Source organism: Rhipicephalus sanguineus, chromosome 8, assembly GCF_013339695.2.
Source record: "Rhipicephalus sanguineus isolate Rsan-2018 chromosome 8, BIME_Rsan_1.4, whole genome shotgun sequence".
Classification (NCBI taxonomy): domain Eukaryota; kingdom Metazoa; phylum Arthropoda; class Arachnida; order Ixodida; family Ixodidae; genus Rhipicephalus; species Rhipicephalus sanguineus.
The window spans coordinates 105,786,997-105,792,692 of NC_051183.1; the positions used below are offsets into that span (position 1 = coordinate 105,786,997).

General features: G+C 43.0%; 1 long non-coding RNA gene across 2 annotated transcripts; it reads right to left on the reverse strand.

The window, feature by feature from the left end:
* Positions 1-205: 205 nt before the first annotated feature.
* LOC119402927 (uncharacterized) lies at positions 206-5,059 on the reverse strand. 2 transcript variants are annotated; one of them, XR_005186005.1, is made up of 3 exons: positions 4,467-5,059; positions 4,289-4,394; positions 206-442 (listed from the first exon to the last, which is right to left on the reverse strand). It is a non-coding gene; the product is annotated as an uncharacterized LOC119402927 (long non-coding RNA). The 2 variants fall into 2 exon arrangements; XR_005186006.2 differs by lacking the exon at positions 206-442 and adding an exon at positions 1,701-1,850.
* Positions 5,060-5,696: the final 637 nt, after the last annotated feature.

A 5,696-nucleotide genomic window follows, 5' to 3' on the forward strand; every position in this document is an offset into this window, starting at 1 on the left:
CGGTTCATAGCCACATATTGTTTGTAGCTGCGGCTAAGAAGTGCTTGGGAAAAATAAGAACAGCACGCAGAACTAGCAATGTAGGAATGATCATGACGAGAGATACAAATGTCGGAAACAATAGAATCTTACACATATATCAAGTCAACCCGTATAACCCAGACGTTCAGCGCGTCAGGATTGCAATACAGCACACAGCTCCTCGTATTGTTTAATCAATTCAATATTTTGTACATGCGTAGCCGCCAGGGTATTTCACATTAACAAGTTAATTTAAGAAATGTGCCCACATATTATTCGAGCTGAGGTCGCTGGCAGTCACTCAAGTCGTACACTTTGCGACTCGCCGTGCAGTTGCATACTTTCATGAAGTCATCATCACATGAAGTGGCGTTTGTTAAAGAGCGATTGTTTACCTAGAGTTCCATGTTTTGATATGAAACTGTAAAAAAAAAAGCACGGTAAATTTGATTCACACAAGCCAGATTGCACAGGTGGGATGCAAATACTACTCTCTCTGGATATATATATATATATCCAGAGAGATGCTGTACCACTGAGCTACGGCGGCGGTCATCCTCCCGTCCACTTTTTGGGGTATATATGCTGATTTAAACGTAGGAGTGTTGTCAGCGCCAATATATATATATATTCTGATGAAGGCTGGACCCGCGGCCGAAACGTCAAAACAAATAGCTTCGTACGCGTGACTGTTTCACTGCGTATATATATATATATATATATATATATATATACCGGGTGTCGCAGCTATCTTTAGCCAAGGGTTCAAAAATACAATATTAGAGGCAGGCGAATGAAATCAGTTGCAAATTGCTGACAGCCACCTTGCGCGCTACAGACAATTTTTTGTATTGTAATGAACTAATTTGTTAATTAGGACGATTTAACTAAATTGCTAAATATTGACTTTAGGCAAGAAATGCTGCTTGCAAAGTTCGAGAGCGTCTTCAGAAACCCCAATCGCATCATTTGCGATAAAGAAAGTCTCACGTATACCATTTTCTCCAAGCTGCAAAGAAAGCCCGCGAAATACAAAAAGAACCACGTGACTAGCGCGCTCGCACGCCGCGAGAATGCTGCCCTCAGCCGTGGTTTGAGCGAACGAAATCAGCTGCGGCCGCGACTCGGCGTCTCCGTTGCAGCGGTAGGCCGATAAGTTAAAGGTGGTTTCTTGGCCCGTTGCCAGCCAGTTGGTGCGCGTGACGGTGCAAGTTGTAGCGAGCGCTTGTAGCGAGCGTATTTTAGTGTGGTAGAAGACTGAAATAACAACCACGCACCACACAACGCGAATTCTGTTACCAGGCGTCAAACAATGCGAATTGCGCAACGAGTGGCCTGTTGGATGCTTCCAACCCATTACAAGGGGATCTGCAATAATTCTTCATCGTCATCACTCACAACACCAACAAAGTGCGCATAATACCTTACATGTTTTTAGCGGGTACCACGGCTCTCGGTTGAATGACGAAAAATGGCATAGTGGCTGTTTCCCTATGTCACAGAAATTATGATGAGGTATAGCGTAGTGGGTTTCTCGCAAGTGCACTTGCATTGGTTGCCAAGGAAGCCCATAAGCCCATCATCCATTTCCTCAAGGTACCAATAAATTTCTTCCCCCCCTCTCTCTGACTCTCTTTCTCACGTCAACATATGATATATTGCATGGTGGGAGAGTGAAATTGCGACCGGGCGTCACATAATGAGAATTACGTAACTGGTGAGCCGTTCAAAGCTTCCAACCCATTACAAGGGCTGAGCCACAGTTCTTCATCGTCATCAGTCATCACACGTCATCGTCATCAGCCATATGAATATAGTCTTCAGTTGCGCTGAAATTAGGCAAAATTATTAGGCGAAGCTACACATTGGACTGCAAAGACATCTGTCAGGACTGGCAATTCGTGTATTCCGATAGGTTGATTTTTCTCTTGTATTCACTAGTTCCTGAGACTTGACGCGAGCCGCTGTAAATATTTTGAGATTGTTTAGAGAAAGAGGCATATAAACTTATCTTTTCCTCTGAATTGCCGCACCTAAAACGACTGCAATTTCACGATATTAACTTGGTCTTTGAACTGCATAATGTTTCCCAATATTATCGTCATAGATCTATAAAACCTATACTTAATTTCATGTCGCGCCACTCAAAGCTGGTCAAAAGGAGTATCATGACAGTAGTTCAGGTTTTGCTATGAAAAAGTATTCCTAACACAGAATGAAAATCAGCTTTGACAATCAGGTCAGCAAGCTAGAACAAGCAGGTTATTCCCCAGATATCATTATGCGCGTGTTTAAAAACATTGTTAAGAAACTAAAAACCGAAGGGGGTCATTTCGGCAGTCGTGGTGACCGTCGTAAGGGCAGGATCCTAGCAGTCATTCCTTATTTACATAGGACATCGCACGAACGTAAGCAAATAGGAAATAGGTTTAGTGTAGATGTGCTTTTCTCGGTCAGACATGAATGGTAAGCATTAGTTCACGCAACCGCAGGGAACTTCATCAAAATCGTTTTAAACACAGCCAAAAATTTGTGGACTGCGCGTTGGGAGGTATGTACATGATCCCATTTAGCTGTGGTAAAATATACATTGGCAAGTCGGGACGTTGCATCAATGCGCGTCTGACAAAGCAGCAGCCAGTGGTCAAGTGTTCAGGAGCTTCACACCTCGCAGCACATTGCAGAGAGTGCGTCTGCGATCCTGTTTTATATGACACTGAAAAAAAAGTTTCGAAGCAGCAATAAGCTAACTCTTGAAGATGACTGAAGTATTTCTTATAAAAAAAGGATGGATCAGTGTGTCAGTCAACCTTCACTTCGGTTGCATCAGAAGGAGTTTGCTTTTCTTGATACCATTTCGCGATATTTTATCGCCATAGTTAATCCTCAGTTGTCTTGTCACGCATGCGTCGATCAGTTGTTGGTCGTATTTAAATGCTTCCTTGTTCAGTACATCTGTTGGATGTCAGTAAGCGCTTGTCGTGTTGTCTCCTCTATTTTTTCATGTTCGTCTGTTCGCGCTTAGATGAGTTAACCCATGCATTTCAACCAAGTAGCGCAGTTGTCGATTCTTTTGCTGTTTTTATGTTGATGCCCAGAGTGTCCGCAAGTTGCTTTAGGTAGTCAGCACGCCTTAGATGTCACAATCCTCCCCGTGTGGGGCACCGACACACTGCTGTGTTTTCAACGACGTTGTCTCGACCTTTGAAACGTGGTCTGCGCTTGCGTCCAGCCATGACTTCAAGCAAAGCTCACTTCTCGTCTGGAAATGTTCACCTCTGTAAACACGCGTGTAAAAAAGCAACCACGCTTGAGCAGCACAGCGTCGTCTGTTACATGAATATGTGCATCTGCTTTGATGCTTTTATGGACAGCGTGATTGCTTATAAACCAAAATAAATGACGGTTATTCATTTTAAATGGTTATAATTGGTTTTCAAGAATGGGCGACTGTCCTCTGTAAGTCACCATTTCTCTCGTCAGGCCGAGCAGACGACTGCGAACGCTTTTGTGAAAAGTAGCCCTAATGCCGTCTGCTAGCACACGACGTAAATCTCTGCCAGATGCGATCAACGGAGTACATGATTACCGAAAAATCTGCAGCAGCGATGAAGCCTAAACTGACTCAGTGCTCAAACTATTAACAAGGGCTCTATGATAGTATACATTTAGTACTCGAAGATGTAATCAAACCACCCTGCCTTTTGAACTCTAAGGTATGACACCAAAACGTTCGAGGAAAATACCGCAGTACTCATTTCATAAGCGCCGGCATGCATTGGCAAAAAAAAAATTGTTTACGTCGCCTCATGTTTACGTTTTTCCAACATTTAGACTATATAAACTGGCAAACGTTTCCTTTTTTGTGTCACTGACTGTCACTGCAATTAAAGTTGTTGGTGATTAGATAAACATGATGGCACTTTGAATAAACTCACTTACACGCGGCCTATTTGTGCTGGCATTGGATTAAATATCATGGCGCTAGGATTAAATGTTTGGCACATGGATTAAATAATTTGGCACTCAGAATATATGTGAGGCGTGCAGATTATTCTAGCTGGCACTTGTATTAGGCTGAGCTGCAAAACCTGTAGATGTCCACCATTAGTGAAAGTTTAAAGTATTTTGAGGAATTTTAGGTCGAAATTCTGGTCATAAAATAATTTGTGGAACTACCTAAAAATTTATAGGGTTTAAAGTTACACCAAGGAACAATGTACTCGAGGCGCTAACATACTGGTTCAAAGTTACAAATTGAACGTACCGTGAATTCCACTGCAGCCTCTTGTGCTCTAACGATGAGAGAGGTACATAGTAGCCAGAAACGAAATAGTGTCATCGATGCAGTACCACAAAGAAATCTCGTAGAACTGTTTCAAAAAGAACGTTTAGTCACCGAGAGGCCGCGCCTGTTCACATTTAAATAGCCGCTGAAAACTCACCTCCTGACCGAAGCCTTACATTATGAAACGTCATAATATAACTTGCGGGTTTTCGCATAACTGCTGTTGCATCTTGGGTTTAAAGTTTAGTTTAGCATAAAGAGAACCTGTAGAAAGAGGTATATCAGTAAAGCTTTTCACACACTTCGTCAGGCATCCGCGATTGGCTAAGTCTCCGGAAAGACCACCGGCTTTCTCTTCTCACCTGAATGAAGTCCTTGAGCTGTACTTTTTAAATTTCAAAAGCACACTCTCACATATGCCTACCTCTCAAACGAGTTGCTCCGAGGCTTCAAGCTCGAAAACGTACAAAGGCATCATTGCCTTTAGTTAACCAAATGCTCAAGTGGCATAGCTATGAATGTGATTATGGCGAATAATAATAGGAAGGAAAGACACCACTCTTTATTAATTTCCGCAGCTGCGAACGGATATATTACGGCAACAGATTACCTACAGGTCACCGTCTTAGACCCCTATTGAAGAACAATACTTGACTTTCGCGACATCTTGTCTTTGAATAGTACGAGAAGAGGGTAAGTTTGGGATAATTGTAAAAGCAAAATAGTTCCTTTGTGCGCAGAACGTTTGAGAAAAGAAAGTCAGATAGGACAGAGCGCACACTCACAACCAATTTATTGCTCAGTTGGAGCGAAAAAATATACAGTCATGAGGGCGAGGGGATCACACATAGAGAAAGGGAATGTTAACGGAGCACGTGCAAAAACACCTTACTTACATCTTGAAATCACGTTTCAACTAAGAATATACTCGTATTCATTGTCCAACAAGTTGGTAGACGGGGCTCGTACAGACTCAGTTTCTGCCTCGCGAAGCAATAAATCATCATGTATTTAGCGTGCGCTCTTGTGCCTATACATGAAGCTTTTTGATTCGCAAGACAGGAACTGAGTGTGTAAGTGTAACTGAGTGTAAGTGAGTGCGCAGGCTTCAACTCATACCAACACTTTGTCACCCGATTTCTTACGAATGTCTTCAACTTCGTCGCTTTCATCCACATCCAGCGTAACTTGTGAGTTCGGCTCTTGAAAGCTAGATCAAAGTTGCTTGAAAGTGTAGGGTTTGCGGCTGCAGCCAGCCCTGAACCCTTTAGGGATGAGTCCGAGAACCAAAGAGACACATCTTTACTGCATCGAGCCTCGGCCGCAACTGCCAGCTGCCAGCAGCTGACGTGTGACACGAGCGCACACGCGATCATCGTCGTTTTCT